Below are 24,746 nucleotides of genomic sequence, written 5' to 3' on the forward strand. Positions count from 1 at the left end.
GGACTTCTGAAGTTTGTCTTCAGTGTTTGGTCCCAGCTATGTCTCTCTGCCCCCTCACCCATTACTAACTTCTGTCACCCATCCACATCCTAATGGAAGTAACTGCTCACTCAACATTCTAAGCCTTCCTCCCAGTTAACTTCCTTTGGTTGTTTCCAAACTTTGGGATCCCCATTGTATTCCTCCCACACAAAGTTCTAGTTTCTAGCCTGGGAGCCGTTATGTTGATAGACTTGTGAGGAGAATCAGCCAAAACCAAAACAAAACAAAACAAAACTTTCCTATAACCAGGCTGCTAGTGTCCACACTTTCCTATATTTGGCGATTTCTTTTTTCCCTTCTCCCTCCTTTCCCTAAAGCACAGTACCAAGTGGGTGTGGTCCATTCTACAATCCCATTGTATGGTTTTAAAATCTCATAAATATTTTAGAACTACATTAGTAAGAGAGCAATTTTCACCTGCAATAAAAGGAGGTGCCTTTCATAATACATTTACCCTCTTTTTCCTATCTGTCAAATAAGAATCACAGAATCTTAGAGATTGGGAGTGACCCCAGGGCCCGCCAAGTCTAAGACATACCTAAACAAAGATTCCCCCTACAATATGTCCAACAAGTGGTCACCCAACTTTGCTTGAAGAACTCTAATAAGTGGAAACCTCTGGAGGCGACCCATTCTCCTTCTGGATAGCTCTCATTTTTAGTAAGTTTTCCCTCACATCCAGCCTAAAGTTACCTCTTTGTACAGTCATCCATTGTTCCCAGTTCTGTTCTCTAAAACTAACCCAAACAAATCTAATTCTTTCTCCCGAAGAACAGCCTTTAAATACTTAAAGACAAGAATTATATTCTCTCTATGTCTTTTCTTTTCTAGACTAAATAGTCTCACTTTGCTCAATGAGTTTTCATGTGGCATGATCTTCAATGTCCTGGTTTTCTTCCCTTGTATATGGATGTGGTCTGACCAAGGCAGAGCACAGAAGGACAATCACTTCCTCAGGTCTAGATCCCTTGCCTGTCAAAGCAGCTGAAGATTATATTAGCTTGTTTTCCAGCCATGTATTGAGCTTGCAGGCCACTAGACCTCAGAAGAACTACTGTCTAGTCACACTTTCTCCATCATCTATGTGTAATGCTCATTTTTGAGCCCAAATGAGAGGATTATATTTATCCCTACAGAGAAATGATTATTAATAATGAATGACTTGGGGAGATCCAGAGTTCCCCCTTTTTCTAAAGTCCTCATTTCAAAAACTCAGTCTTTGAAGGCTGAACTAACTTTCTCCTCTATCAGACCCCACCCAACCTTACGAGGAATCTCTGATCTAAGGTGAGCTCCACTCAGTCAAGCTTGGGATAGATCTTTTGGTCTAGATTACCCAAGGCTGAGGGTGAAGAGGAGGGGGGTTTTGGGGTGCTCCCAGATGCACAGAGGCACCCCAAGATCGAGGGAAAAAGCCCAGATCTCGGCATCGAATCTGCCTGAATGAATTCAACTCAGATCTTCTTCCAACCAGAGAAAAAGTTTATTAAAAATAAAGCATATAGGCCAGACTCCCAAGGAACCCAAACATCAGTGATCTCACTGAGGACTAAGGTGGTCAGGTGACACTCGTAAGGACTAAGGATCTTGAGGCAGTCTTAGCCTCTTGGGCATGAAGAAAGCTCAGTGTCTGAGTGGGGGCTGGGGTGGTTAGGTCACGTGACACCCATGAGGATGAGCAGGCATGAGAGGTCTCAGCCTCTAGGCTTGAGAACAGCTCAGCTTCTGAGTGGGGGCTGGGGGCTAAGGGGGTCAGGCCAGGTGACACTCCTTATGAATCCGCATGGGGTCTTAGCCTCTAGGGGCATGAGAAATCCCCAGCCTCAGAATGGGAGAAAGGTGAGTCTTAAGTACAGAAAGACTGGGGGAAGGGTCTAGGAGTGGCCAAGCAGTTTGGAGTGACGGGAGGAGGGTTCTAAGGAGATCTAGATGGGAATGGCTAGTAAGCTGGGGTGAACAGAACTCCTGGGTCCTGGACTTTGTGGCCCTTAGTTAGGATTAAGGGTGAGAAGTGACCAAAAGTCATAGGAAGGTGAAACAATGGAAGGGAGATTGGGTGTAGCCACAATGCAGTTGATGGGGGGAGGTGATTGAGAGGAAGGGTCCAGGTGGGAGTTCCTTTTGGAATGTCTGAGAGATTTGAACAGACAATGAGAATAGATAATGAAGGGAGGTGGAAGGGGAAGTTTGCTTTCAAAGGGAAATAAAAGCAGTTTCTAAAACTTTAAGGTTTTCCTAGAACCGTAAACAAACTGAAGGCAGGTTCTTTTTGGGGTCAGGAAGGAAAGCTCATTTGAATAAGATTTCAAAGAGAGAATCTAAAGGTTTTAAGGTTTTTCTGGGAATTGTAAACAAAGTAACCAAATTCCTTTTGACAGAAAGGGGTGAAGGGAAAAGGGGCAAAGATAAACCTCTTCAAGGGTAGTCTGGGTATAAGGATAATCTCTTTGTTCAACAGTCCCTCATTGGAGTGAGCTCACTTCTCTTTGTAAAGCCCATCTCTCATTAATTGTTAAACAAAGTTGATTGCCACCCTCAGGAACACCCTTCTTTCAAGGGCATATAAGCCCTGAGCCCTCCATCATGATTGTCTTTGGCATTCAGGAGTGCCACTGACCTTCTATTTAAAATGCTGGCATTATTGATAAAGTGATCAAATTACCCAGAAATTATGTCTCTCAAACTTTTTAATTGTCACATTACTAAATTTTATCTTCCAGCCCAATATTCTAGTCTTTCAGGCTCTTCTTGGATCCTTACTCAGTCATGTATCATGTTAGCTATTCCATTGCGGAATTAAGTATTTGCCAGGCAGAAAAGAGGAGGACTAATAGGACAGTATATTGTAGAGGTCATCTGTGGTAAGGCTTACTCTTACCCCTGCCCCCTGAAACCCAGAACACTTGGTCCCATAAATGGGGTTTAATGGACTGACCCCAAACCAACCTCTGTAGATTATTGTACCCACCAAAAGTAAAATCTGCAATCTGAATAAAACTTGGATATGGCTTTCATCTTGGCTTTCTCAAAAGGAGGTTATAGGGTACCCACTTTCACACAGTTACACTATATAATACGGGTCTTAGATATAGGATAGCCTTTATTTCCACCACAGAAAATGTACAAGACACAAAGGGTTCAACAAAGTCCATGAACAACTACGAGAATTGTAGTCAATAAATATTTGGTGATCAAGTCCTAAGGAGGCTGACTAAACTCACATTCAGTTCTTGTTTCTTTGCTTCATCCCGAGACAGCAGGTATTGATGACAAGTCAGAAACTTCCCTGAACATAGAGCATGAGGAAGCATTTAAATGATCCTTACGCTGTCCACATCCTCCAAGGTAGTCACTTTGTGGAACTGTTTAACAAAAACTCCCAATTTATTTTAGATTTGCATTATCCAAGCAGTTCTCATCAATGTCATAGAAAGTCAGCAAGATACAGATCAGTTGACCTCTATGGTGTGTATTCAGTCCTTCAGCTGCAGAACAATCCTCTCCATTTTCCTAACTGCATGCTGTTGAAATCTCCTAAGAAGACTGATGCCTTGATTCTCAAAATCCAACTCTTAATCTCTTGAGAACTAGAGAATTGGAACACCTCAAACTAAGAATTATCCACAAGGGAATCCCCAAGATTGGAAATGTCCATATTCAGGATTGTTCATCTCTGATCTTTTCTCAGAAAAGGAAACAGAAAGGCAAAAGAAGGCATCCAGGAAATGAATGTTCAGAAATTTCCCTCTCTAGATCAGCAAAACAAACATTTTTGCAAGTTGCCATTTTCTGCTCTTGGTGTGGAGGGCAAGGGAGAAGAGAGGAGAGAGATATCCCTTCAGTCTGGCCCGTAAGTCTAAGGTAGAGAAAGAAAAAGGACAACAAGATGATTAAGGGGGTGGCCCTTTCTGAGCCTCAGGATGCAGCCCCAACCTCTGAAGGGTAATAGACTTCATTCAGCACCTGCAGCAAGGTCCACTCAGTAACAGAATCAACTTGATTGGGGGTTGGGGGGTTGGAGGGAAGTCATCAGATTGTTGATCAGGGGAGCTCTCTTGATAAAGCCCTGGTAATACATACATTGTCATATGCAGTCACAGCAATGGATATTTTTGCACAATTATTTTTCTTCCTTAAAAATGAAGGTCCAATTTAGGTGGGGAAAAAGAAGAAGCTAGAAATAATATGATCAAAAGACACCAATAAAACAAATTAAAAATAGCCTCTAACTATCCTCAGCAAAAGCTAAAGGTCTATTGAGGCTAAAAGACTGAGGCAAGAATCTGAGGGAGAAGGCCTGCAGATGTAAAATAGACTTTACCAACTCTTCAAAGGGTTAGAGGCTTGAATGCCTCGTTTGCATATGAAGAGGCCAGAAAGACAGTGAACTTGCCTCCAGGCATAGACTGTATTCACAACTTTGTCCCTAGCTATTCATCTACATATGATTCCCCAAGGAATATGAGAAGAGAGAATGACTGAATTAAAACTAAACACTCTAAGGTAACACGGAGTGACTTACTGAGAGAATGGACTTTGGAGGTAGGAAAAATTTATCAGAAGCAAAGGAAGCTAACAGACAACTTTAAAGCTAAGATTTCAAGGGTGTCAAAGGGAAACAGCTTCTGATTTTAAGTTAAGGATTTTTTTCCCTACTGAAAGACCTCTGAAGTGCTCTAACTAAAAAGTACACATTAACAGTACTGTGGAGGAATGAGTGACATTGAGCGTAGGAGATTGTTCAGCAGAGTTCCTACCAGTAGCCAAGTAACCTAACTGGTCCAACAGGGAAAAAGCACCCATTAGCTAAGTTGAGTAGCCCAGCCTAGCAGCAACTGTTCAGTAATGGAGGAGTCCATCCAGCGCTGTCTGAGAGCAGATTCTGTCAACTCTGAAAACAAATGACCAGTGTCACAGAGGTTATGCAATTGCTATTAACTCTGAAAATACCAAAGAACTCACACAGGCTATTACAACCACAGTTAACTCTGAAAAAATAAAATAGAAACAAAGAGCCAATAGTGGTCATGATGAGGAGACATACAGTGCTTTAAGGGTTAAGAGAATGTTAATGCTGCTTTTCCAGTACTTTGTGAAACCCCAGCTTATTCTATAGCTTGAAAGGCATCCTAAAGTCCTTTTCCCCTTATCTTGAACCTGTACCAAAAGAATTGCTTTTGTGTCCCTTATCCTATGTTTCCCCGTCCTCTAATTTTTAACCTGTGCCCTCATGCCCTGTCCTTAAATCCTTAAACCATAAAGAATTTCCTTGTCGCCTTCATCCTATGTCATAAAATCCTTCCTTGACCTGTCTTTGATCTTTAACTCCCATAAAAACTTCTAAAACTATCTTGTAGCCAACCATCTTCCTCATCCTGTCCTTATAAAACAAGCCCCTGTCTCTCTTTAAGTTGCTAGTCCTCTCTCCAGGGCTAGTCCACTGCTTTGGCATCAATGAAGTTCCCAAAGGTGATAGAGAAGTGAATTCTTTCACACCTGAACCAGCTCTCCCAACTCTAAATCTCAACAGTCACAAGCAAAAAAAAAAAAAACCTAGAAACTAGATAGAAGTGCCAGGGCCTCCTCTGATACAGAGAAGATTTATCTATATCAATATCACGAATTCCATGAAGCCATTGTTGACTCAGGAAGAAGCATTATTAATTACTTGGGAAGGCCTGGCATCCAGTATGTGTGAGAGCACACATGTGAGAGCACGTGTATTGACAGATGCTTTCTTGCCAGGGAATAGAATTCCTAATGATTGGGGAGAAGCAGCCACCAATAAGGAGAACTCCCTAGAGAGAAAGTTTCTCTCAGTGCTCACTCTTACAACTCACACAACAACTGGTAAATTGGGCACCCAAAGTAGTGACTATGGCTACTTTCAAATTTCTAAGAGATAAGCCAGGGCATAACTATTTTTCCTAAACCCCTAGTTCACGAGCCCCCATCCATGTGCTTCCCCTTAATGAAGACAGTATACTGAATCAGGTCTTTAGCAAAGGCATAGCAAGATTGATAGTTTCAATGGTGGTTGTTGAGGAGGAGAAAAAGAAGAAGAGACTAAAGAAGATTCATCACTGTATTTTTTGCCACTATATAATAAGGAACAATGAATCATTAATACTTGCAGATTAAACCTTTTATATATGCTGTTTTTTACTATTAGCCTGTGAGATCTTTGAGAGTATAGACTATCTTATTTTTCTGTTTGTACCTTTAGGAATTAGCACAGTGCTTTGTACCTAGTAAGCATTCAATAAAGGTTCTTTGGGCGAGCAGCTAGGTGACAGTGGATAGAGTGCGGGGCTTGAAATCAGGAAGATTCATCTTTGAGATTTCACATCTGGCCTTAGACACTTACTAGCTGTGTAATCCTGGGCAAGTCACTTAACCCTTTTTACCTTGATTTCTCATGTGTAAAATGAGCTGAAGGAAATGGCAAACCACTCTGATATTTTTGCCAAGAAAACCCTAAATGGGATCATGAAAAATTGTTCAGGTCTGAACAACAAAAAGATTTTTTTATTCATTCTTTCTTTCTTTCTTTGTTTTCTTTAGAGTATCATTGTGTCTCTCCCCAAATTTTCCTCCCACTCCTCTCCCCCCCAAAACAAAACAAAACAAAACAACTCTAACTTGCAACAAACAAGCATAGTTAAGCAAAATAAATTCACACATTGGTCACCCAAAAATTATGTCTCAATGCGTACCTCTAGTTGATTACTTCTCTGTCAAGAAATAGAAAGTATGATCATTAGTCTACTGGAGTTATGATTGGTCATTACATTGATCATAGGTCTTAAGTCTTCCTTAGTTGTTTTTCTTTACAGTGTTGCAGTAATATAAAATAGTCTTCTGGTTCTGCTCACTTCACTCTGTACCAGTTCATACAAGTCTTCTCAAGGTTTCTCTGAATCCATCATACTTATTATTTTTTGAAATGCAATAACAATTTGTTAGCCATTCTGCTATTGAGGAATGAGGATGATATTTAAAGTTTTTCACTATAGCTGAAGGGGAAAAGATACTTCAATGTTATAAAATAACTGTACTCATCTTTCTCTAATTACAATGTGTCCTAGTTTCTATACCGAAGTATTTTCTGGCCAGGGTGTAAGGGCAGGTTCTTAACTCTTAGCAAATATCTGGTTCCCCACTTAGGAACTGGCATCCTCCCCAGTTTATTATTGTTCTTCTTTCATTTCTTTTGTTGGCCCTACATCATCTAGCTTGAGATTTCTAGTTTTGACATAGGGCATCAGACATTCTAAGTCCTTGACTACAAGTCTTGGTTTACAGTGACTATATTAGCCTCACCTTAATTTGGGGACCCTTTTTCCTGTTTCTAAACTTGTGGGTTTTATGTTCCTCATGTTTTATCTTTCCTGTTACCTAACTTTAAGTGAGCTCTTTCCTAGTCACAGAGATACCTCTATTGGCATCTTCCAGTTATAATCATGACCTTCTGTTGTATTTTTTCCCCAAAGCACATTTCAAATATTGACTCAATAACAATGCTTATGAGTAGCACTTTAAGGTTTATAGGGTAGTTTCCTCACAGTAATTTTATGGGGTAAGTATTCTACTCTGCAGATGAGGAAATTGAGATAGAGAAGTTAAATGACTTGGCAATGATCACATAGATAGTAAATATCAAAACTAATATCTGAAACTAGTACTCTCCTAATTCCACTATGACGTACTGCCTCTCTAAATTAGAAGGCAAATAATTCCAACTTAGAGAGAAAGATTGGGGTTTTTATTATGTTTTGTTTTCTATAAAGCCCGAGTACAGCACTGCAGGAGGGGATCTAGAGCAACCAACATTTAGTAAGAAAGGTCCTGGATCCCTGGTAGGAGGAAGAGTTTGGTGCCAATAAAGGGAAGAGGAATTGAAAACAGGAGAACAATTTCAAAATGCCAAAGGCAAGTTGCAGATTTCATGATTTTGACTAGGGCTAGTCCTGGTATGATGTGAGCCATAAAAATATAAGCCCATATTCTAATAAAAACCAGGCAAGAGGAAGTAAGACATTTTATAATAACTAGAAATAATGACCCATAGAACCTGAAGTGTTTTTCTTTAAGTTATATGTCTTCCAACATTCACTATTAGCATCATTGTGTACAGTTTTGCTATGACACTGTTAAGGACAAGTAAACTTCAGTGAGATGACAAAACTTTTGTAGGTTGGGGAAAAAATTGTTTGAATCCATCAGCAAGATAAAAACATATTAGCTTCTTAAGTGCATTTGTCTTATAAGTAGGATTTTCCCTTTATGTTGTTTTGTCCTCTGCACTCATAAAGGAATTATCAAGCCAATAGGCCCCTACTTATGTGGCTTGACAATCTTTTTTAGCCTTCCTTTCATTTTTCTGGAACATATAATGCCAGTGAAGGTGAAGGAGAGGAGTATGGCTTCTCCCATCCATCCATCTAACCTTGGACACCCGGGGAAGCAGACCCTGCTTGTTTGAGTAACCCTACCCAGTTGCTTTAGAGGAACTTGCAGGGACATGAGAGATATGAGGAACACACAGGGATATGGGTAGAAATTGGGATAGTCTGTTAAGCTTTTAGATTCTTGGGTAGTCCCCACTTAGGTAGAAGAAAATCACACAGATACCTAGAGGTATGGAGGTGTGGAGTCACCATTTCTTTAGCTTGGTACATTTCTTTAGATGACAGAGATCTGCATGGAGTTGAGGGAAATATGGTGAGTTCCATGAATTTCTGTGAGCCCAAAGTTTGATAAGAAATATGGCATTGAGGAAGGACCTCAGAATGGTCCTTTTTTCTGGCACTACATTTAAGCAGTATGCATGAAGATAAATGTCGCCTCCCAGGAAAGGGGATGTGTGAAGTATTTCTTGTGTGTACTGGACCCAAGAAGAGAAAATCCATAGTGGTGAAGAGTGCTTTTACCACTTGGGATATTCAGAGAGCTGCTAGAAGAGCTATAGCCAGGAGTGGCACTGGACTTCCTTAATGGGAATTTGGACCGACAGAAGAAAGGAGGTCCAACAATAGTCAGTGGGAAACCTCCCTAGCTCTGACTACAAGTAGGGAATGTGCTGGAGCCAACTCTAATTTTCTGAGGGCCCCTTCTTAAATTTTCATTGTGAACACTTATACCTAAGAAATCAGTGATATAAATCAGGGCTCGATTTATTGTTTCATTGATTGTCTAGACTTAAGAAAATGTTAATAATGCAGATTAAACTTAAAATGAATACATACATTTTCCCTCCAGAGAATCTAGTTGTTAAACATTTACCAGCTACTCCTCTCTTGCTCTTTAAACATCCCTTGAATTCAATGAGATTACAACAGAATGCTTAGGGAATTAAGTCATCACTTGACCTAGTGAATGTGGAATTATAATAATAATAACAATAACAATAATGATAACCATACCTAGCATTTATATAGTGTTTTAAAGTTTGCAAAGTACCTTCTATCCATTTCCTTATTTGAGCCTCACAAGACCCCTGACTATAAGTAACTAAGGCTATGTGGGTCTCTGGGGAGTGGGTGATCATTGGCAGGTGTCATCTTTCATGACTTCTGTTAGGAGTTACATTTGTGTTTTTTTTTTGTTCTATATATAAGCTATTTCTTTGTATTACTTCTATCTTTGTGAATCGTATTCTTTCCAGGGGAGGTAACAAAGAATTGGAAACTGAGCTGGTGACCATTAAATGGGGAATAACTGAATGAAAGTGATGAAATACTATTGTACTATAAGAAATGATGAAGAAGATAGTTTCAGAGAAACCTAGAAAGACTTGAAGAGTGAGGTGAGAAAAATTAGGAGAATAATTTATACAATTACAACAATATTGTTCAGACAAGTAACTTTGAAAAATTTGAGAACTCTTATCAACCCAGTGATCAACCATGACGTCAGAGGATTTATGATGGAGCATGCTACCCACTTCCTCATAGAAAGGTGATGGACTCACAATATAGTTTGAGACTTTCTTTTCTTGACATGGCCAATTTGATTTATTTTCCTTTACTATACATGTTTTTATTGCTTTCTAGTTTGGGTAGGGGAGGTAGGAGGAAGAGAAGACAGATTTTCAATTAAAAATTTTTTTAATTAGAAAAAGACAGATTGCAATCTATCTATACAATCTTAGTCTGGGTTATTTTTGTCTATGTCTTTCAACAACTTCTCCATAAAGAAACCACCGAATATGCTTCAAACCTTCCTCTGGTTCTGTTAACATTTTAGAGGAAGGTGATAGTTCAAGCTCTTTACTATAATATCCTGGTTGTCCATATGTTATCTCTTATTCTTATCATATGACCTACCCACTTACTTTCCCATTATGTATGTATGTGTATAGGTGTGTGTATATGTATATACACACCTACACACCTACTGATATACATGTACATACACATACATACTTATGTCAGGGCAGCTAAGTGGCTCAATGGATAAAGTACTGGTTTTGGAGTCAGGAAAACCTGAGTTCAAATCTGGCCTCAGACACTTACTAGCTGTGTGACCCTAGAAAAGTCACTTAACCCTGTTTGTCTCAGTTTTCTCATCTGTAAAATGAGCTGGAGAAGGAAATGACAAACCACTCCAGTACCTCTGCCAAGAAAACCCCAAAAAGAGGTCATGAAGAGTCAGACACAACTGAAATGACTAAACAACAAAACAAAAATATATTTGTGTCTATATGCACACATATCTATCTATCTATCTATCTATCTATCTATCTATCTATCTATCTATCTATCTATCTATCTATCTACCTACCTACCTCCTTGATGATGTCTTCAATACCATTTCCAGCATGTAGGCCATCATTAGTAATATGTGCATACTATCTATAGTAATCATAGTTTTTACATTCTTCTTTGGATCAGCTATAATTTTGATTGTTTTCAGATCACTGTGTTCCATATAGCACATATGGGTGTCGGGAGTAGGGGCATGTAGGTTGTTGGGTTTTGTTTCATGGAGAACTTTAGATCAGTGAAAGAATTGTATAAATGTGATGAGTCTTGTTTTGATTCCTATTCAATTCTGGGACCATATCACTACATACTTATTCAAGATATGAGCTAATGGGCTAACTCAGTGCTGCTTGTCAAGCTGTGAATCATTATCTGTATAAGATTTGTTTCCCTGTTATGAGTATTTAAACTTATTTTGGGAATGACTATAGATTTCATTGAGGAAGAACTGTTGTCTTCTGAAAATTGATGCAATTAGTATCATCTTTAACAGGATGAATTGCAAAATTTTGTGATATTGGACTCTGCACAAGATAGCCTCCATGACGATGACAAAAACCTTAGGTGAGCATATATCTCCCTGTTTTTGTTTCTTTTGATGTTGATACTCAGTGTATCACTGATTAAAGTTGTCTTCATAGTCACATCTTTCAAAACCCTGCTTGATTTCTGAAGATTCCCTTTGAATGAGAGGAGCTTTTTTTTTTTTATAATTACTTAAAAGAGCAAATAGCTCATTACTTTCTTTAACTTATTTTTTATTCATTTTTTAAAATTCAATTTATCTTTATTTATTTATTTTTAGTTTTCAACATTTACTTCCACAAGATTTTGAGTTCCAAATTTTCTCCCCATCTCTCCCCTCCCCCACCCCAAGACTGTGTGCATTCTGAATACCCCTTCCCCCAATCTGCCCTCCCCTCTATCACCCCCTCCCCCCTTCCCTTATCCCCTTCCCCTTCTGTAGGGCAGGATAGATTTCTATATCCCATTACTTGTATATCTTTTTTTTCCCAATTGCATGTAAAAACAATTTTTAACATTTGTTTTTAAAACTTTGAGCTCCAAATTCTCTCTTCCTTCCTCCTCACCCATCCTCATTGAGAAGGCAAGCAATTCAATATAGGTTATACATGTGTAGTAATGCAAAACACTTCCTTATTAGAAATGTTGTGAAAGACTAACTATATTTCCCTCCATCCTATCCCACCTTATGTTTATTCTATTCTCTCCTTTAACCCTGTCCCTCCTCAAAAGTGTTTGCTTCTGATTACACCCTCATCAATCTGCCCCCCCTTCTATCATCCTCCCCGCCTTATCCCTTTCCCCTCTATTTTCCTGTAGGGTAAGATAGATTTTCATACCCAATTGAGTGTGTATGCTATTCCCTCCTTAAGCCAAATTCAATGAAAGTAAGATTCTTCCCCTCTTCCCTTCCACTGTAAAAATTTATCTTGCCTTTTATGTGAGATAATTTACCCCATTCTACCTCTTCCTTTCTCCTTCTCCCAGTACAATCCTCTTTCACCCCTTAATTTTATTTTTTTACCTATCATCTTTTCATTTTCAACTCACCCTGTGCCCTCTGTCTATATACATATTCCCTCCAACTACCCTAATACCAAGAAAGGTCTCATGAGTTACAAATATTATCTTTCCATGTAGGAATATAAACAGTTCAACTTTAATAAGTTCCTTATGATTTCTCTTTCCTGTTTATTTTTTCATGCTTCTCTTGAATCCTGTTTTTTGAAAGTCAAATTTTCTATTCAGTTCTGATCTTTTCATCAAGAACGTTTGAAGGTCCTCTATTTCATTGAATATCCATTTTTTCCCTGAAAGATTATATGCAGTTTTGCTGGGTAGATGATTCTTGGTTTTAATCCTAGCTCCTTTGACCTCTGGAATATCATATATTAAGCTCTCTGATCCTTTCAGGTAGAAGCCGCTAAATCTCGTGCTATCCTGTGGTTCCACAATATTTGAATTGTTTCTTTTTGGCTGCTTGCAATATTTTCTCCTTGACCTGGGAACTCTGGAATTTGGCTATAATATTCCTGGCAGTTTTCCTTTGGGGATCTCTTTCAGGAGGTGATCAGTGGATTCTTTCAATTTCTATTTTTCCCTCTGGTTCTAGAATATCATGGCAGTTTTCCTTGATAATTTCTTGAAAGATGATGTCTAGGCTCTTTTTTTTTTTTTTTGATCATGGCTTTCAGACAGTCCAATAATTTTAAAATTATCTCTCCTGGATCTATTTTCTAGGTCACTTGTTTTTCATTGAGGTATTTCACATTGTCTTCTATTTTTTCATTCTTTTGGTTTTGTTTTAGAGTGTATTGATTTCTCATAAAGTCACTAGCTTCCATTTGCTCCATTCTAATTTTTAAGGAAGTATTTTCTTCAGTGAGCTTTTGGACTTCCTTTTCCATTTGGCCCATTCTGTTTTTGAAGGCATTCTTCTCCTCATTGACTTTTTGGACCTCTTTTGCCATTTGGGTTAGGCTATTTTTAGGCTATTTTTATATTTCAGTATTTTTTGGGGGGGTCTCCTTTAGCAAGCTGTTGACTTCTTTTTCATTATTTTCTTGCATCATTCTCATTTCTCTTCCAAGTTTTTCCTCTACTTCTTTTACTTGCTTCTCAAAATCCTTTTTGAGCTTTTCCATGGCCTGGGACCGATTCATATTTTTCTTGGAGGCTTGGGATGTAGGAGTTTTGACTTTGTTGTCTTCTTCTGGTTGTATGTTTTGATCTTCTTTGTCACCAAAGAAAGATTCTATAGTTGGACATTTTTTGCACTGTTTGCTCATGTTCCCAGCTAATTATTTGAGTTTTAAACTCTTTGTTAAGGTAGGGGGTCTTTTTCCAATGTGGAGAATGTACTGTCCCCAGCTTTGTGGGTTTTGTGCAGCTGTTTTCAGAGATACTTCTAGGGACCTATAAATTTTCAGTTCTTCCAAGGTGGTACAATCAAGGGCAAGGTGTTTACTCCTTTCCTGGATTGGGTTCTGGTCTATGAGTGACCACAAGCACTCTTTTCTGCCTTGAAACTGTGAGGAGGATTCCCTCTCTACTGCCACTACAAGCTTCACCACACCAGTGCTCCTCATTGCCCCAGGACTGCCACCCAGAACTGTGACCCAGATCCAAGCACAGGCAAAGCACAAGATTCCTGCCTGAGCAACAGCAAAGAGATCCCTGCATCCCCCTCTGATCAGCTGCTTGATCCTCCCTTCCATCTGCAGGCCAAGAGCTCCAGAAGCAGTCACCACCCTGGGGCTGTGCCAGGACTTGGGCAGGACTAAGTTCCTCTCTCACTGTGGAGCTCCTCTCTCACTGTGGAGCTCCTCTCTCACTGTGGTCTGACAGATCTTTCCTACTGACTTTCTAAATTGTCTTTTGTGTTTGTGAGTTGTGAAGTCTGGAAACCACCACAGCTGTCCATGATTCAGTCCCCTGAGGCCTGGTCTAGGTTTGCTGAGGCCTGGTCTTCACCTGCATGGCACACTCTGAACTTCACTCCTCTCCCAGGCTGGCACAATAGACCTTTCCAATCAACCATCCAGGTTGTCTTGGGCTGGAAATTTGTTTCACTCTGTCTTTTTGTGGGTTCTGCTGCTCTAGAATTTGTTTAGAGCCATTTTTTACAGGTATTTGGAAGGGTTTGGGGGAGAGCTCAAGCAAGTCATTGTTTTTTTTTTAACTAGGTCTGTATTCTAAAGAAGTTTTTTTTAAAAAAAGGAAAAGGACTTATATGTAAAAAAAATATTTATAGAAACTCTTCTTGTAGTGGCAAAGAAATGGAAATTGAGGGGATGCCCATCAATTGGGAATGGCTTAACAAGTTTTGGTATACGAATTTGATGGAATATTATTGTGCTATAAGAAATGACAAACAGGGACAGCTACGTGGCACAGTGGATAGAGTGCTGGTCCTGAAGTCAGGAGGACCTGAGTTCAAATCTGGCCTCAGACCAAACACTTGACATTTACTAGCTGTGTGACCCTGGGCAAGTCACTTAACCCCAATTGCCTAAAAAAAAAAGAAATGACAAACAGGATGATTTCAGAAAAACCTGGAAAGACTTACATGAACTGATGCAATGGGAAGTGAGCAGAACCAGGAGAACATTGTACACAGCAAAAGTAATATTGTACAATGATCAACTGTGAAGGATTTAGCTATTCTCAGCAATAGAAAGATACAAGATAATTCTGAAGGCCTTATGATGAAAACTGCTATCTATATCCAGAGAAAGAACTGATGGAATCTGAATGCAGATTGAAACATACTTTTTTTTTTTAGCTTTCTTTCTTTTTCTTTTGTCTATATGCTCTTTCACAATGTGACTATTATGGAAAAAAATAAAAGGATGCCTTTGTAAAAAACAAAAACAAAAACAAAAACAAAAACAAAAACAAAAACAAAAACTACCCCTCCCAAATAGCTCATGAGCCCCCATCCAAAAACAACCATCCAAAACAACATATTAATTTAAAGTAAAATCATTTAATTAAATAGAATAGTGAGATTAAAACAAGTAGAAAACTCTCTTCCCCTGTATACATCCCCATAAACATTGCTACCAGTGGGACAGGGAACATTTATAGCCTCTGAGGTTGCCTCCTTGTTGAACATCTGCCTACTTGCTATGTTTCCTATAGAGCTGTTATGTCACCTGGTTGGGTTTTTCCTTTGCTGAACTATCACCTGCTGCTTCTCTAGTGAACTTTTGTTATCTGGCATTTTTCCACTTAATTGCAACTGTTACTTGGCTCCTTCTCTCCTTCCTCATAGGGAATTCTTCTTCTTCTCCTCCTCCTCCTCTTCCTCCTCCTCCTCCTTCTTCTTCTTCTTCAGAGTTCAGTGGGAACTCCTCCAGGTCTGCTTGACATTTGAGTGAGTAAATACTTTCCAACTTTTATCATATGACACCCCTGGCCTGTAGATTTAGGACCATAAACGTCACCCTGAACTTTATGTAGCCCCTTCAGAGGTGCGGGGGGCTGGTGACTTTTGTCTTTCATTCCTACACCTACCCCCAAATCACTGCCCTCCCCCTTTATACATATAATGTTAACATGTCTTTATTGCCACAAAATTCAAAAGAGAATATAAATGAATTGTATACCATCATTAGACTGAGATTTCAGATCCCCTGTCATTTTTATTTTGTATGAAGAGTAGGAATAGTAGTGTTTAAAAAAAATATTTTCAACTCACAATGAGTGGGGGGTTCATATTTTTCTTAGTTTATCTTTAATTCTAATCATGAGAGAACTTCAGGTTTTTTATTCTGATGAGCAACTGAAATTGAAAACAATGTGATTACAGTAGCAAAAATAGTGCTCCAATTCGACAAGGAGAGGTAAGTGTAAAAAGAAGGCAGAAAGAAGAAAGAAAGGAAAAAAAAAAGATTTTGAGCTGATTTGTCTATGATGTTTCCTCACTAAACAAAAAGTTTTAAAGAAGTGAAAAAGCCCAGAGCCAGAATAAATTCTGACTAGGCTTATTTTGGGACAGACAAACCCCACAACATGAAATAGAAAAAATTTCCTGTGGTCTTGTTTGCATAATGAATATTGTATTGTTTTAGGAAAACACTTGCAGTTCCTGACTCATTCCTGTGACTCATACCCAACCTGAAACTGAATACCTGAGGGAAGAAAAATTTTTAAAGATGGAAAAAGATGAGATGGACAGAGAAAAAGCAAGCCTCAAACCTCTGGTCAAAGAAATCATTAGCATTTTCCACAGAAGCAAAAATAGTACATACAAAAAGTTTGGCCCACATGATGGATTCATGAGACAAATTGTCTTGTGTTTTTTTTTCTTCTTTTTACTAATGCATTTTTAAAAATATATTTTGACTCATTATCATTTATATTTCCCACTGTATCCCTCCTTGAGCCATCTCTTATAATAATGGATTTTATTAAAAAAGAAATAAAGAAAAAAAACCATTTGTAAAACTAATTAACATGTTAAAAAAGCTGATGTTACATGTAATATTACAACATATCTTTAGTCTTTCTACTTTTGCAAAAGAGTTATTTCTAATTGTTTGAGTGGCAAAACTCCACCCAACATTGTAGTGCTTGAAGAATCAAACTCTGACAGTAGTTTGGTATTAAACATATAGTGTTTGGGGCAGCTAGGTGGTGCAGTGGATAGAGCACTGGCCCTGAATTCAGGAGGACCTGAGTTCAAATCCAGCCTCAGACACACAACACTTACTGGCTGTGTGACTCTGGGCAAATCACTTAACCCCACTGACTAGCCAAAAAATAAAAAAAATTAAAAATTAAAAAAAACAAACAAAAAAAAACATGTAGTGTTCAGATATTTGGGATTAAGAAACAATGAAATGCCATTTGCTCCATTAGATTGGCACTTCTATGAAGCCTGTATTTAGGGAACTTTTTAAAAGGAATTTAATTGTCCTTGCAAGCAAATTCCTTGCAAGAAGTAAAGCATCAATGATTAGTCATAACTTGTTTCACAAGAAATGATGGGATGAATTGTAGTCACCAGTAAAGTCAGTTAAGTTTTTAATTGACATGCTGCATTGCATTAGAAATGAATCTTTGCTGAGCTGCATTTGATTTTCTTTACTGAAAACACTTCATAAAATGCAATTCTTCTTTTTCATCATCATCATCTTCTTCTTCCCCACCATAATTATGATTCAAATTTACATAATCCTTTACCATTTGCAAAGTGCTTTCCTCACAATGACTCTATGAAGTAGGACATGCAAGTATTTTTGTCCCAATTTTTTAGATGAGGAAAATGAAAGTTGGAGAGGTTTAGTGACTTTGCTTAGTAGCACTGGTAGTAAATGTCCAAGTTAGGATCAGAGTTCAAGTTTTTAAATTCCAAATTCCCTGTTCTTTTTAGTACTTTTAGTTTAGTACCTTTTTAGTCCTTTTTAGTACTCAAAAGCTCTATATTAATGTAAAGCATCATTATCATCTATATATAGTATGTTTGATGCTATCAACTGGATTATAATTTCCTCATGAGGAAATTGCTTCATATAGCACAAAGTTCTGCATACAGTTGGTATTCAAGAAATGGTGTTATATGGTTGACATCACCTAGAGAACTATTCTTCACAAATATGATTCTAGTTACTTCAACTGTTCTTACCCATAAACTCCCTCATGAATTTATATTTGCCATATTGAAATCCTCTCCAGTATAATATGGACTAGATTGCCTTTAGGAAATTATATAGTACTTTTGTACACCCAAAGCTTCTCCCTGAAACAAAGGTCTATCTTTTTAGAAAGCAACATTTTTCCTATGCCAAAGTATGGCTCTGAGTCACTGAATACCAGTGTCTGTAGAATTAAGGTTTCAAACCACCCAAAGGGCAATAGAGAGGTATCTGATGAGTATATTAAACCGAAATAGTTTAAGAACAAAGAATTGCACAAGAAAAATGGAATAAAGAATGCCTTCAGATGAATGATCAGAAAAGAGAATGAGCCAACTATAGAATGAGATGGAGGAAACTTAATGGATGGCCTGAGTGTTCCATTGGTATCCACAAAACATGGAGGAAAGACCCAAGCACAATGGATGGTCCTACAGTGGAGGATTTATGGGAAAACATGGACAAGAGTCACATGGGATTCATAGGGTATGGATGGATCATGGAGAAAGTACCCACATTGATAAGATCAAAGATCCATAAAAAATCAAAGTACAATATGGACACAAAACATTTTTATACAGGTTCTGATTAGTTCAAATAATAAATCCTAAGAAGTGGCTGCATCATTCAATTTCACACTACATGTTTCCACTGTGCTGGGAAACAATGATCATATTCTACATAATAATACAAATGTGCAAATCTGAATACACTCAACCATTTCATAGGATTTATTATTCACAGTAATTGAGATGTCACAATTTAAATGGGCAAAGAACTTCCCCATATATAACTCAATTAGTCAACAAACATTTACTTTAGCACCCACTTTGTTCCAGGCACTATACTAGGGCTGGGTAAATAAATATAAGAATGGAATAGTTCCATCCCTAAAGGAGCTTAAATTCTCCTAGGGGTGGTGGTGGTGAAGCAGGGATACAATATGTTCACATATAAGTAAATACAGAATATATTGTGGGAAGTCAGCCATTGCGCTGAGTCAGTCTAGGGGACTCCAGTTCAAAACTTTGTTTATAACTTTGAGTAGATGGCAACTGCTAAAGATGATGGTGAGCATGCTCACTTCTTCCATTTCCCCATGATGCCTAAATGAGGGAGAGGCTAAGGTGATCTTCATCCTATCTCCTCATAGATTATGTAGTCCAATCAAGAACTGAGGCTGTCTTTCTACTATATGTAAATTGTATACTCCTGTCCATAAAAAGCAGAACACAGATTAAATCTGGTCAGTCCACCAAAGTGTCCTGCCTTGGTGTATTAATAAACTTCTTTTGTCTTACTTCCTGAGTTTGACTCAATTGATTTGGGCAAGGCCCTAACCTAGGTTTCTTTTAACAATATATGAAATAAACATACAGAGATTTGGCTGGTTGGTGGCAGGTTTTGGATACTCAGAATTTAGGGGCTCAAGAAAAGTTTCTTGAAGTCCAAGATTTCACAGTGCCTTGACTTCTTTCACTTCTTTATTCTCATTCCACAATAGCTGAGTGCACATTATATACAAAACAATTTGTTGGCAGTTCTGGAAGTTCAAATAAGCAAACCTCAGGGAATACATAGCTTGTGCTAACCCACATACAAATCATAGAACCATAGATTATTATTAGTAAAGTCTGAATGAATAATGGCTCTGTTTTCACACAGTGAAAAAAAACAGTTGGACTAGAAGTCAGGGAAACTAGATTCCTGACCCTTTCTGTCAGGAGTTACCTATTTGGCTTTAGGGAAGATATAGAACCTCTTTTACTTTCTATTCTGCCATTTGTAAAATGGAATTCATCATATCATAGATTGAGAATTGGAAGGATATAGAGTTTATCAAGTCTGTCTCCTTTTTTTATGCTTTTTATTTTTTTATTTCCTTATCTCTTTTTAAAATTAATTACTTTATTTGTAGTTTTCAATATTCACTTCCATAAGCTTTTGAGTTTTAAATTTTTTCCTCCTCCCTACCTTCTCCCCTCCCCAAGATGGCATGCAATCAGATATAGGTTCTACATATACATTCATATTAAACATATTTTTATATTAGTAATGTTGTAAAGAAGAATTAGAATGGAACCACAAGAAAGAAGAAACAAAACAAAAAAAAAAAGAGAGAGAGAGAGCAAATAGTATGCTTTGATTTGCATTCAGACTCCATAATTATTTCTCTGGATGTGGATAGCATTTTCCATCATGAGTCTTTAGGAGTTGTCTTAGATCCTTCTATTGCTGAGAAGAGCTAAGTCTATCAAAATCAGTCATCACACAATGTGGCTGTTACTGTGTACATCTCCTTCATTTAACAGATGAAAAAACTGAGGCCCAGAGATGTTAAGTAATTTCCTCAAGATCACAATAGTAATTCATAGAGTGAGATTTGAGCCCAAGTCCTCTGATTCCAAATCTAGTGCCTCTGCTACCTCATAGAGTTGTTGTAAGTATCAATAAATCAATCAATAATCAATAACATGTAAAATAAGTATACATATATAATAATCAAGAAATGCTTATTGAACATATATCTGCCAATGATGCAGATGTAGAGTACAGGATACAAGATTAGCCTTGGAAACTGCTTTCAAGTTTTGCCTCTGACTCCGATGATTTGAGTGACCCTGGGAAAATTACTTACCCTTTTAAAGCCACAGGCAACTCTCTAATACTATGTTACAGTATATAAGCTGCATTGGCAGAGTCTCCACTATTGTAGTTACTTATAGGATGAAATCTTAAGTCCAGATTTTTAAAAATCATACATATGGGGGCAGCTAGGTGGTGCAGTAGATAGAGCTCCAGCCTTGGAGTCAGAAGGACCTGAGTTCAAATCCGGCCTCAGCCCAGAAACTTGACACTAGCTGTGTGACTGTGGGCAAGTCACTTAACCCCCGACTGCCTCACCAAAAAAGCAAAAAAAAAAAAAAAAATCATACACACAGAAGAGGTAAATTTCATGGTCTATATACCCATAGAAGTTTACAATTTAGGTGAAGAGACAGAAACATACATATAAATAATTAATAAGGCAAAATATGAAAGGCAATGTAGTATAGTGGAGTTTGGGGTAAGAGTTAATCAAGAGACTTGGCTTTGAAAGAAATTTTTTAAAAATTATTTTCATCTTATCAGCTTCTGTTATTAGTAACGATGATGTATGTAAACAAATAGCTTTGCAAAATTGGTTCTATATAAGCATGAGCTATAATGATGATGTGTTCGATGCTGGTAGTTTTTATACAGACAATTCAGAAATGAAAGAATTATTCTGTTATACAGTAGAAGAGGGTATGTTCTCATAGAATGCATGGAAAGAACCACAAGATTTAGATTAGATTAGTACTCCCTTTGCCATTAGCTAGCTATAACCTTGGGCAAGTTCCTGGGCTACAGTTGTCTTAGCTGTAAAGTGAAGGAGATATACTAAATCTCTAGGGCCTCTTCCAGATCTAAAATTCAATGATTTAGACAGGGCAATAATTTAGACAGGGACTCAAGTTTGTCTTTGGCAAGTGTAGACAAGTTTGCTGGGAGGATGTTTAAAATACTTTAGCTAATTAACCTTTTTCACAAACTCAAAAGGCAGCACCTATTTAGCCATAATTGATGCTAATTATAATTCTTTCTTATTTATTCCTTAAAGCAAGTTTCTACACTAACCTCTTAATAAGCAATAGTTAGTTTTGAGTAATCTATTCCTGAAAGTAATAAAATTATACTTCTGCTAAAAAACAAAATCAACTAATAGACTCTCATTAATTCAGATTTACCTTTCCCAAAATTAGTAAGGTTTTTCAGTACTGTTAAGATGGAGGACAGCAAAGCACAAAATAAGCATTCAACAACAGCTTTGCAGGAATTATTTGTTTGCCAGCCTGCTGTTAAGCATTTCAGTAATTGAAGGCATTTAAAAAGCAAACAAACAAAAACCAAATGCAATGTTCTCTCCTTTTTCTCATGTTTCAGAAATGACCATCAAGAAGATCTAGAAGATTTTTTTTTTTGACAAATCAAGATTGAATTGTGGTGGATAATTAAGGGGACGCTGTGCACTCTGACTTTAGCCACTGAAATCAGAATTGACTTCAAATCATCATCCTACTTTATAGAGCAGTTCTAGAGCTATAAGGTATAGTAGGGATCATTTAGAACAACCTCTTCCTTTTTAACAGAGGAGGAAACTGAGAACCCAAAGATACACTTAAAGGCACAGCTGGGAACAGGGTTCAGGTAGCATGATTTCCCAGTCAGTGCTTCCTCATATAGCAGACTTTTTCTTTTTCTCTTTATAAATTGTACACGCCAGGAGCTGAAAAGAACATAAAATCCAGGGAAGTCTTCCCGCCTTTCCTCTCTTCTCCTCCCAAACTCACACTGCCCTGCATTCCTAGGGACCTACGTTTCCAGAACCATAAGGATGGGTTTTTTGTCTACTACTTGGGTCTTCGCCATCTAAAGGCTTGCCTCTTGGGTTGGAGGGCTGATTTATATGCTGAGTGAGTGTCCACCTAATTGGGGGGACGTGGGGTGGGAGGGATTAGCTTAGGTATTGAGGGAAGGGGTTGAAGTCTGGTAAAGGCCTTATTCTTAAGCTCTCCTCCTTTCTTAACCGCCCCCCCCTCGTTCCTGTCCCCTCCCCCCCACCCGCTTCCCCTCCCCTGAGAGCGTAATGGAAAGTCTTTCCAGAGGCCTGGTGATGAGGGCTAAGTACGGGATTCCAGGTAATCAGTTTGGGTCTCCGGGATACAAATCAGCCACAGGCTAGTTCTGGGTCAAGAAATCTGGCTTCTCGTTCGTAGACTACTGTTAATTAGCCATATGACTTTGTTCGAGTCACTTTACGAACAGAACTGCTGTTTGCCCATCTGTGAAGTGGGAGGGACTGGTGTTTGGCCTCGATGTTTCTCCAAATACTCCGAAGAGCGGAATTTCCTTACCCATGGTGTTTACCACTGCATAGCCCTCCTAGACCAAACAATCCCCCTTACGGAGGAACAGGGAGCAGAAAAACCCAGGGCTGTTAGCGTCTCTCTTCTCCCAGGTTCCTGTTAGCTGCGGCAGCTTTGTCCCTCCCCTCCAGCCCCCTTAGCCTAAGGACTGCAGGAGCAACCCAGAAACCGAACCACCAGGCTGGGATTCTAGGCAACGCGCCCCCTTTGCTGTTTCCCGGATCTCAGCAGCCTTAGCGAGTTCCATTGCTCCCGCTGCCCGCTACGCTTAGGCTCTGAAGTCGCCTTAGAATCACAGACAGTGGGGCAACTGGGGAGAGCGCTGTGCTGGGAGGTAGCTGGGGGGTGGGGGCATATGAAGAGACGATAGAACCCCTGCAACAGCATCAGCACCAGCAACGTCCTATGCCTGCGCACCTGGGGATTGATTCCTTCTCCATCCCCTGGCACCGCTGTTTTCAGCCACAGGCTACTTGACCTTAGGTGGCCCGCTTTCCCTCTTTCTCCCTCGATTCAACCTCATTTCCCTTAGGGGAGGAGGATAGGGAATAAAAGTGCCCCGGTTCTGTGGTTGTTCACAACGAGAAGGAACGACAGACGCCACAGTTACAAGGGAAGCCTGCGTCTTTCGTTCTACTCGTGGGCGAGCTCAGATGCTCCCGTAAGCTTTCACCCAGAAACAGTCGCGGTACTTTATACGAAGCCGCTCATGGGAGGGTGTGTACACTCAGGACCACCTCTATTTGTAAACTAACACGCTCACAAAGTGCAGTGTGTATAAGAACTTCCAAACAAACTAAAAACCTCTCTCAGCTTTCTCCTTTCCAACCCCATCCTTCTCACTCATGCCCCAGGTTTCTAGTAAAAGCAATAGGGAGATAGGGAGAGGGCGGGGGAGAAGAACAGAGGCTGCCTAGTTCTCCTGGGTTGGCCAGGCTCTCCAAGCTCACTTGGGCCTGTTGCCTTCCCTAGTTAAGGCTCTGCGCCTGTTCCTCCTCTGTGTCCTCGCAGGGCCCAGGGTTGCGCGCGGGCTCGCAGCCCTCCGCTTCTCTCCTGCTCGTCCACTCTGCCTCCTTTCCAAAGCGGAAACTCTCCAGTTTCATAGAAGAGGCTATGGGGAGCGGAGGAGGCATTGGGCAAAACTACTGGGAATTTCTGCTTCTGGGGTAGTGGTGGAAGGACTAAGAAATAAAGAGCCTCCTCTAAAGAGGAGGAGGAGGAGGAACCCAGGAGGAAAAGGGGAGACCAGATTGACTGTGAACGCGCGCGCGCGCGCGCCTGGGTAGTCTCGGTGTGTGTGTGTGTGTGTGTGTGTGTGTGTGTGTGTGTGTGTGTGTGTGTGTGTGTGTGTGTGTGTGTGTCTGTCTATGTGTTTGGGGGGGCAGGGGGAGCTAGAGGAGGCGTGTGGCTTTGGGGCGCATGCTCACACGCGGGTCGTGACGTTCGCCGCCAGAATTGCCTGGGAAGGATCAAAGAGCCCGAGCTTTTGGAGGGGGAGGTGAGCGGAGAGCCCGGGCTGGGCTGAAGGCACAGAACCAATAGCCACCGCGAGCTCGGGAGGGAAGAGAGTCGAGAACAGACCCGGGCCGCCTGAGGCGGGAGGAGGAGACCCCTCTCTGCAGCCCTCCCAAGAGAAAAGCCGATTTCAGCCCTGGGAGGGTGAGGGGGTGGCAAGAGAAAGCGAACGAGCTAACCACCAACAGCAAACCCACCTCCCCCCAACCCCACTAGAACCCTTCCTTCTCCCGGGCTTCCCCACTCCGTGCAGTGCCCCGGGAGCAGCCAGGTGGCTGAGCTCTCCCCAAGGCTTGGGACAGGGCCGG

The sequence above is a fragment of the Vombatus ursinus genome, unplaced genomic scaffold (assembly GCF_900497805.2).
Source record: "Vombatus ursinus unplaced genomic scaffold, bare-nosed wombat genome assembly UNPS02014781.1, whole genome shotgun sequence".
Lineage (NCBI taxonomy): Eukaryota > Metazoa > Chordata > Mammalia > Diprotodontia > Vombatidae > Vombatus > Vombatus ursinus.